We start from the raw sequence: 9,799 nt of genomic DNA, 5'->3' as shown, positions 1-9,799 counted from the left end.
ACTGAGGCAAGCAAGCCTCATGTTAGTTTCAAGCTGCCTGGCTGCTGGCTGCCATCTTGGCTGTCAGTTAATTTGCATATCTTGCTGATTAGCCAATGGGAAGGGTAGTGGTCGTACGCCAATTACCATGTTTCTCTTTTATTAGTGTAGAGGATAAGCATAATGCCTCTGATTCGATCGGTCATTAGCTGGGCATGTTAAGCTTTACAAAAGCCACCCTTGTATGTAAACCCACCTGAGCTTCTCAACAAGTAGGTAAACAAATGATGTTATTCTAGGAGACTGCAGCCCAGAGAACTAACTCGTCCAAGGATTCAAAACCGGTTAATGGTGGAACTTGGACTTAAATTCATGGGCTTTCCCCCCGTCCCCCTACTTTGGAGCCCTTTCTACGGGCCTCCACACCAGCACCAGCCCAATACTCACACACCCTGCCCCTGCCCCGGCCCATAGGAGCATCTCCAATGTAGCCCTGCGGCCATGCCAGGGTGCAAAAGCTGCGACCACAGTGAGAGAGCAGGTCAGGGGCTTTAACCAGCCAGACCACAGGGCACCACAGCTTCTGAGTCTCCCACTGGATGTGTCCAATGGATCCAGAGGCTGGCGGCCCCAGAGGAAGTCCTCTCAGTGACGCGAAACTGCAGCCCCAAATGGACCCATGATGGCCAGACTTTCCCTAAACCTATTATGCAACCATGTTCTGGGATTTCTCTAAATTTCAACACATTCTATTTTCTCTTCGGAGAGAAAGCATGAATGTGAGACCATAACACCTTGCAGTAACCAGACAACGGCCCTTCCCACTTGTCTGGGGTTACTGGTAGGATAGGAAATGTTTTCAAATCTGTCTTCTATGAGCCAATTGTGGCTTCCAGAATGACTAACAACCTCAGGAGTGAGGAACGGTGGGGGGAGGGAGGGTGTACAACTGAGGGCCACTGTTTGTTACAGGGCAAGGAGCCAGCTCAAGAGTGGCCGGCAGAGAAGCCCGGAGTGATGCTCCCGACAGGCTCCAGGCCTTCAAGAGGGCAGCCTGAGCACCCCCGAGTCCAGGCACCCCAGACCTTGTGCCCATTTGAAAGTTAAGATCAAGTTGGGCCAATCTTCTCTTTAAAGGATCTAATTATAGGGAGCACGCTCTGGGAACAGGGGCTTATCTTTGTTGCCTGGCGTCCAGCACAGAGCCTGCAGGGAGGGGCCGGCACGTGGGGATGAATGAAGTGGGTGGCCAGGTGATCCCGCAGTCTCAGTGGGATGTAACTGTGACTTGCGGGACAAACGAAAGAGCAGAGAAAGTCTCTTTGTGGCCAAGACACATGAAATCAACAAAAACAACACAAAATAAAAGGGAGCATTTGTTTAGTAGCAGTTTTAACAGCTCTCTTCTTCACATCCCTTGAAAACAACAGTGTCTTCACTCATTCACCCACCACCCACAGGTACCTGTGTCTCACTCTGGTGGACAAGCTGTGTATGTGTGTGTGTGGGTGTGTCTGGGTCTCTGTGAGTGCCATGTGAGGTAGTTCAGGATTTATTATGAAAGCAACAGGGACAGCTAGGGGAATATTAGGGGGGACCCCACCCACTGTGAACTGTGGACATGGGGCTGCTCCTTGGCCCCGTCCCAGGCTCTGCTACCCCCTGAGGAAGGGCCTGGATTTTCCTTGAGCAGGATCCCAGTTTGGTAATAAACACCAATGGAACTGGCACCTACACAGAGCCTTATACTGTTTTTTAATATATATTTTTATTGATTTCAGCGAGGAAGGCAGGAGAGAGAGATGGAAACATCAATGATGAGAAAGAATCAATGATCGGCCGCCTCCTGCATGCCTTCTACTGGGGATGGAGCCTGCAACCCGGGCATGTGCCCTGATGAGGAATCAAACTGTAACCTCCCGGTTCATAGGTCAACGCTCAACCACTGAGCCACACGGGCCAGTCCTTTATACTTTCAAACAGAAGAAAGGTGTGTTCATTGCAAACCAGGCTGCATTTTTTCCCAGGTGCAGTAAGTGGGCGGGATGGGCATTGTTAATCTACTCCAGAAATTTTTAACCTTTTTCATCTCTGGCACATATAAACTAATTACTGAAATTCTGCAGCACATCAAAAAATATAGTTTTTGCCAATCTGACAAAATGATAGGTATAATTTCGATTCATTCATACCAGACAGCTATTGTTGTATTGGCTGTTGTCATTTTTCTTATCTGGCAATCTAAGGGAAAAGAGGTCAGTGCCCCTGACTAAATAGTCAGGTAGTGCATGTTTTAAAAATTCCTGCGGCGCAGCAATTGAAAAATCACTGTTCTACCCTATTTAAGAGGAGAAAACTGCAGGTCTCCGGGAAGCTGGAGGGCTGCGAGGTGGGAGTGAGCAGGGCTGGCTGCGGAGGATCTGCAGTAACTCAGTACACAAACACCTCACTGAGCAACTTACTATGTGCCTGCTCCTGTTTCTGGCAATGAGAACAAGAGAGCACAGAATTCCTGCCCACGGAGAGCTTACATGTGAATGAGGGGAGACGGACCATAAACAAAATAAATGACAGATATAAAACATGTAAATAATGTAAATAACATAAATATCAATGAAATACTAGTACATAAGCAATATAAATAATAAATATAAGTAAATGGTACGATATTTTTGAAGGTAATAGATGCTGTGGAGAGGATAAAAGCAGGGCCAGACCCTAGGGAAGTGTGGGTGAGGGGCAGGTGGACTCAGCTGTGACTCGGGTGGTCAGAGAAGTTGTCAATGTAAAGGAGACCACAGTGTCCCCTGAACCAAAATCATAGCAGTGGGGACAGGGAGACAACAACGAACTGAAGAGGTGTTACAGGGTGCAGGAATGGCCAGGTCTAGGAAGCATGTGGTAGGGAGAAGGAAGGGGGCGGGGCAGAGAAAAAATGAAGAGGAACCAAATGTCTGAGATGGGCCTGGGCCGCGAGGCGGTCAGGGTGTCCACACTGGACACACCGAGGCCGAGGAGCCCAGGAGGCTGCCAAGTGGACATGTCTGCGAGGCAACTGGATACCCAGCTCCTGGAGACACTGGACCACAGACACGGATCTGCAAGTTATCAGGACCCAGGCGAAAACTGAGACGTGTCCTGGGGGAAAAAAGAGAGTGGAGGGCAGCATTCTGCAGAGGGCCAGCGGCTGCACAGCGGCCAGCAATAGCCAGACCCAAAGGGGATACCAAGAGCTCAGGGTCACAGGGTCACAAGGCACCCCTCACGGAGAGATGGCTGCAGCAGGGGCTGGCAGCAATCCTGGGAATCGCTAGCAGCCTCCTGAGGTTTCAGTGGAGTGGGGGAGGGAAGGGGGGCACAAAAGCCAGTGACCTGGGAGGGGGTGACAAAGTAAGGGAGCAGAGACCAAGTGTCAATGACCCTTTTATAACATCTATTATTTTAAGGAGAAAAAAAAAAAGAGCAACAAGAGTTTGTCTGTTTCCAGGAAGAAAGAGGGTGGTACTTGGGGCCCACGGGGTTAAGGTAAGATGTCTATGGTTTGTGAATTTTACAAGGGACAGGCCTGGACCTGGATAAATGATTTCAAGAAGGAACCAATGCGGGGGAAGCTAAAGATACTGGAACTGGGTTACTCAAGAGAGAGATGACCAAAATAACCACAGCTGTGGGCCTTCCCCGAGAACGCAGGCTCCAGACACTGCAGCGAGGCTCTGCATGTGCCGCATGCAGCTTCCAACAGCCCTGGAAGGCAGGTGTTGGTGTTCACGTCCCGCTCTGCACACAAGAAAACCGAGCCTAGAGAGGTCAACGCAGTGTGCCCCGGGTGTGTAGCCAGGATTCAATTCCAGCGTGAGGGTGGTTCCCACACAACCCTTCCCTGCCCCCTCGGAGTCACCCAAGAGGAAGAAAGGACCCTCGTTACCTTTCGGAGGAGGGGCAGGGGACAGAGGGCGAGCTGGAAGGCAGTGACAGGAAGATGACTTTGATTGCGGTCCTGGTTCCTCTGTGAACTAGGAAGCAAGATGCCACGCAGAGGCTGAAAAAGTGGAGGGGTGGGGGCCGCTTACCGAGCGGAGCCTGGTCTGAAGCAGCTGCCGGGGAGGACGGAAGTGGCCTGACCACACACTTGGAAGGACAGGCTGCGGGCCCAGAGGCATGGACACATGCAGAGTCACTGTGGCCGTGGCTTTCTCCTGTACCCAGACAGTCTGTCCAGAACCGGCCAGTCTGGGCCAGGCAGTGTTAGAAGAACCAGAGACAAAGAAACTGAAGGCCCAGTGGCAGCAGTGATGGGCCAGGGTCCAGGCGAGATGAGGAAGACAGGACAGGATGGGAGGGGAAGACCTAGCATGACCGTGAGAAAGCTATGGCCAGCCTATGAGATGTCCCAGTTTAGGATTCCAGAGGCAGAAGGTTCTGAATTAGGGCCAGGCCCCAGGAGGTAAGACCATCAACCTGAGGGGTGTCAAGAACAGAGGGATTTGAATGGTGGGGAACAAGAGGACATGTTCTCAGGGTGAGGACGGGATTTGTGGAGAAGTGGTCTGTGAGCCAACACCAAAGTGCGCAGAGAATGAGGAAGAGTGACTGCACGCTGATGATGATGAAGATGACAGTGCAGATGACGAAGATGACGATGACACCTGGAGAGCAGTCACTACCAGCAGGCCCTGTTCTAAGTGTTGTAAGGACGTAACCCTCACAGCCACCCTGGGGCAGCAGTACCACCTTTCCTCCTTTTCCCCCTTTTCACAGATGGGAAACTGGGCACAGAGAGTGAAGAAACCTAAGTGGGAACGGGGTCCCGGTCCAAGCAGTCTGACTCAGGTCCATGCTCTAATCATTCTACTATCCTGCCCCTCAGCATGAGAATCGGCTGCAGTCTCAGGGGAGGAGATGACAAGAGACAGAGAGTGGCTGATGCTGGTGAAAGTGGCTGGCAGGAGCCTGGAAGGGGAAGCAGAGGTGCATAGGAGAGAAGGAAAGACCCCACCCCCACCCCTCGCCGAGACCTGAAGGTACCTGGGTTTGAACTGATGAGAACCACCTTTACTTGGATTTCTATCAGGACAGGGAGACTGAAGGACCGCTCAGCATAGAGGTGAGGGAGTTGGTTACAAGAACTCCCACAGGTACAGTGGAAAACAAAGGGAGAAGGAAGCAAGGGAACCTTGGATCCCGGGAGAGAAAGCAGGAAGAAAATGAGTGCCTGCATTTCACAGGTAAGGGAATTAGATCTCAGGAAAGCTAAATGTCCTGCCCAACCAGGAAGTCAAAGACTGGGTTCTGAGGTGCCCAAGATAGTTCTCTGAGGGTGAGAAATCTCAGCTCCGAAGGCTAGAGGGAAGGATTACAGTTAAACAAAGAGAAAGTGATTAGACACACCTCTCCTATGAAAAATGTCCCCTGTGAGCATTCAGGGTGGAGGTGGGGAGGGGCGGGCAGGCAGGCTGTGGGAGAAGCAGGGCTCCCCAGGCGCCTGGAGTGCTCCAGCAAACATGTCTGTGGTCAGCACCCACGGGACCAGACAACTGGCGGAAGATGCAGAACACACACACAGAAAATTCTTTGAGAGGGAAAGGCTGGGTCCTAGGAAAAGACCCGGGACATTCTGGGGTTCAAAAGACGTGCACAGGCTTCATTCAACACAAGCAAGCCCGTCACCCGATGGGTCAAGGAAAGGCAGCCCTCCTAAAGTGGGGAGGGGGCCAGGAGCCCCGCCTGTCCGAAAGGGGGAGTGGGACTGAAGTCCTGAGACTGGTCACTGCTCCAAAGAGCACTGAGTGGATGAGAGGGCCACAGGTGGCTAAAATGTGCCCAAGTGGAAACCAGGAAAGGGATGGGAAGTACACACAGAGCACCACTCTCCCTCCCACGTGACAACCCCCAACAACCACGTGCACACCCCTGCCTGGTCGCAGTCACTTAAATCCCCCCATTAAGCCAAGTGCCTCTCCCTATGGATGAGTTGAAGTCACCTGAGACCACGTTCGCTACCCACTGAAATGCTAGGGGCTTCCCTCTAAGCGCTCTGCCCAGCCTCCCCCTCCCCCATTTCCAGGAAGAGGGAGCCAGCAGCAGGCAGGAAAGTGGCCGCTCATGGGGCCAAGTGCTGACACTGGGACTGGGTAAGATCCCCACCCCCACGACCTCAGCAGCAGGCCTGAGGGCTTAGGTGCCGCACTGGGTCCCAGCCAGCCGCCTGGGAGTTCATGACACAAAGATTAAGACAAAAGCTCAAGAACACTCCTTTTCTGACTCCCTGCCCCTCCTCCATCCACCTTTTAGAAAGGACAGAAGAGGAGGGGAGGAATCTGAAGACAAGGCTGGGGAAGAGAGACAGAAAAATCACTATAATTTTACTGCAAGAACTACAGCAATTTGGGATCTCACACCCTTTTGAAGTTCAAGGGCATCCACCACACGGTACTTTGTTTGGGAAGCAATGAAATGGGTGGGCGGGCACTCTGGCAGCTGCCTTCACCATCCTGAGCACCTTCCTACCAGCCGACCTCAAGCTGAGGGACGCTGGGCCGTCCTGGCACCTGCCTGGCTCACAGCTGCTCAGAGCTGAGCAGGGCCGGCTACAGCCCTCTCCTCTACGCCCCCTCCACCCTCCCTCTCCCGCCCCCGAGCCAACCCACGGCTTCCAAATGGTTCAGCACCCACAGCCCCTGGAAAGAACACTGCCAACCACCCATCCGCGCCCTGGCTGGGAAGGAAGGCTCTTCCTAGCAGAGTTCAGGGCAGCAGTTTCCCTGACAAGCAAAGCAAGAGAAGGGCTGTGAAAGGGTCAGCGGAAGTTCCCTCGCTTCAAATCTTTCCTGTTTCCTCTCACCCCTGCTTTCCCCACCACTGGACGCAGCATGGTCTACAAGTGGTGTGCCTAATCTGGTTGGAATTTCCTCCTCCACCCACCTGGCATTCTCCCCACAGTCATGAGCACTCCCGACCAGGGGTTCTCACATCCACCCCAAGTGCTGGGCTAGGCCACCTCGCTGCTTGGCACTTTGGCACTTGCCACTTCGGAGCACCAGGAAGAAGGGCATGGGAACCCTGCTGCAAACCCCAGGTGGGGAGGAGCAAGTAGCTGCTAACCATTTGGAGAAGCCCAAAGCCCGAGGGAGTGGAGTGGCCGTGCTCTCTCCCTCGTGCCGCCACCGTGGGGACTCAGAGCTGACGGGAGAAAACAGGCAGCCCAGAGTCCCGGGAGCCTGGCCCTTCGCAGATGAGTGAACACTCACATCCCACCACCGTGAAACGAGGAGAGGACACGGAAGGGGCAGGAAAGTTGCCGAAGGTCTTCCGACACCCATTTAGTAATCGCAGGCTGATGCCAGCGGGAGCCCAGGGATTAGTATCATCGGGTTCAGGGTCACTCATGTTTTGGCCATAACCCCCGGCCAAAAAAGCACTTTACACAGCCACTCAGGAACACACACACACACACACACACACACACACACACCAGAGTTTCATGGAGCAATACTTCCTGCATGCCATGCACGCTTATACCCTGTCCTCACCCATCTGTCATTTTTAAAATGTTGATCCTGCTAATGGGTCACCTCCAAAGTTTAAAAAACACAGGGGTGGGATGGGAATAGTATTGAATATTACAATTTTAAGCATCAGCGAGGCTAGACTTCGGACCTATAACCATAAAACCAAGCGGTTTGCTTGAGCTCTATAGTCCACACTATCTAGGACAGAAACATTGGAAAAAGCAGGCCCACCCACCACTCATTTAACTTCACAACATCAAAGTGAAAAATCAAAGAAAATGCCTTAGAAAAAAACAAAATATTTCTTCCAAGATGCAATTTACGTTGATGTGGCTTCAGTCGACATAGTTATCTGAAATTTCAAGTAACATAAAAGAGGACAATGGGTGCTCTGTGTTTACAGAAAGTGGGGGGGGGAGGTAAGGTTAAAAATGGGGAGAAATACTGAACTGGTCCCCAGCCCCCATTTTATTTACCAGTGACAAAACTAAGAGACAGAACAGCGCCTAAGGCATGAAGCAAGTTTAGGGGCAGGGCTTGAAATCCAACCCCAGGCTCCTGACTCAATTACTCACAGCCTCCATTATCCAAAATATTTAAAAACACACTCAAGGTCTCTCCAAGTGAAGCTTTGCCATGACTGAAGCGTGGAGAGGCCCTGATAACTCACGGTCGGCGCAGACAACCGTGCTGATCTTGGCAGACCTTGGCACTCCGCGCAGCCTCGCTGGGGTCCCACAAGGGGCTCACACACTTAACTCTCTCTGTGCCTCTTCTCAGAGAAGAATACGCCTTGGTCAAGCCCCATAAGGTAACAGCCAAACCAGTTCCTTCTTCACACACTATATTAACCCGTCCACTGGTGAAAACTGCCACAGAAAGTTACACAAAATACCGGCCTCTAAGGGGCAGGAGGAGGGGTAGGGAGGAAACTAAACACAGATCACACAATTTTAATACATGGGACGAATGCCTCTTTACAGTGTCCAAGGGAGCTCAAAAGGCATGACTGTTTCTCCGCTGATCCCAAAGGTAAGCTGAAATGATGCTCTGAACCAAACTCGGAGCACAGAGGCCAAGGCCTCGAAGTGGTATGGTTCCTTGCGGCAACATTCATCTCCCTGCCCCAGTGGGTCTGGTGCCTGCTCAGATGACATCTCCCTGCTCCTCACTTTCTACACTCTGTTTTTTTTTGTCCAAGGCACTTGAGACAACAGCTTCAAATATGGGGAATTTTATTACATGGGAGGGATTCTTTCCTATACAAATGCCACCTGGTATCTGTCCAGGGTGTTTGCCGGAGGAGCTCTGTCAACCTAAGAGACAAGACCTCCCCCACCCGCTCCGTAACCCTGGCAGGCGAGGACCATTCCTCTAATTCCCCGCGGGGACACTGAAGGGGCAGAAAGGGTGATGGCTCAGGCCCAGTGGCACAGACTCTCACCTTACCATGGAAACCCATGCCATCTCTCACTGGACTTGTGCCGCTCCAGCCACGGACTGCCAGCTCTGAGAGCCGCCCAGGCCAGGGAAACCCTCTGAGTTAGACATTCTGGCCTTCACACAGCTCACGTGGGGCCAGCATCAGCAATAAGATACAGCCGGGAAGGGGGGGAGGGAGGACTCTGTGGGCCTGCCATTCAAGGTAACTGCCACCCAGAGAGGCCCCCAATCTTCCAAAGCACCGTGGGGCTGGAATCAGGGGATGAAAGTGGGCAAGTTAATCAGTTCACCTCTCTGTGCCTCGGTTTCTCCATCGGTTCATGGCCAGGGTTGCTGTAGGAATTAGATGAGTTATGCCTGCACAAATGCAATGTGTCAGTAGTAGCATTACTTCCCTGCACTAGTCTATCCCCGAGGCATGGAGTGTCCTGAACACACTGACAGCAGCTCTCTGTCAGACAGACAGTATCTGCCTGGCTCAAGCTGCCTCCTTATAGGAACGCGTTAAAAACTACCTGGCGAAGTGTCGGGCAAACTGAGCGCCTATTACACAACCCACAGTCAAGGGCTGCGTAGCACACCCTCTCCCCACCTGCCGGCCTCCCTGACACAAAAAGAGAAGGTCTCGCTGCCTCCCTGCTGCTCCGCTGCCCAAACTCCAGGGGAAGAAGAGCAGAAACACTAAGGGAAGGGGATCAACAGGGCACCGCCGAACCGGCACCCCCAAGAGAGCCGCCAACACCCAAGAGAACCCCTGCCACTCCCTAGACCCCCAAAACACCCGGGGAGCAGAAACCACACGCCGGGGACGGCGGGCGTCCACACGCAGGGACGGGAAGGCACGCGGCCCGTCGGGAGACACGTTTCTC

At 52.7% G+C, this 9,799-nt stretch overlaps 1 protein-coding gene across 1 annotated transcript in view; it reads right to left on the bottom strand.

Moving 5' to 3' along the window:
* SLC25A37 (solute carrier family 25 (mitochondrial iron transporter), member 37) overlaps positions 1–9,799 on the bottom strand; it is a 41,205-nt gene that overhangs the window by 30,908 nt on the left and 498 nt on the right. The gene's annotated exons all lie outside the window — the stretch shown is intronic.

The sequence above is a fragment of the Myotis davidii genome, unplaced genomic scaffold (assembly GCF_000327345.1).
Source record: "Myotis davidii unplaced genomic scaffold, ASM32734v1 scaffold1166, whole genome shotgun sequence".
Classification (NCBI taxonomy): Eukaryota; Metazoa; Chordata; class Mammalia; order Chiroptera; family Vespertilionidae; genus Myotis; species Myotis davidii.
Note: the sequence above shows the minus strand (reverse complement) of the source record. Positions and strands in the feature narration are given on the sequence as shown.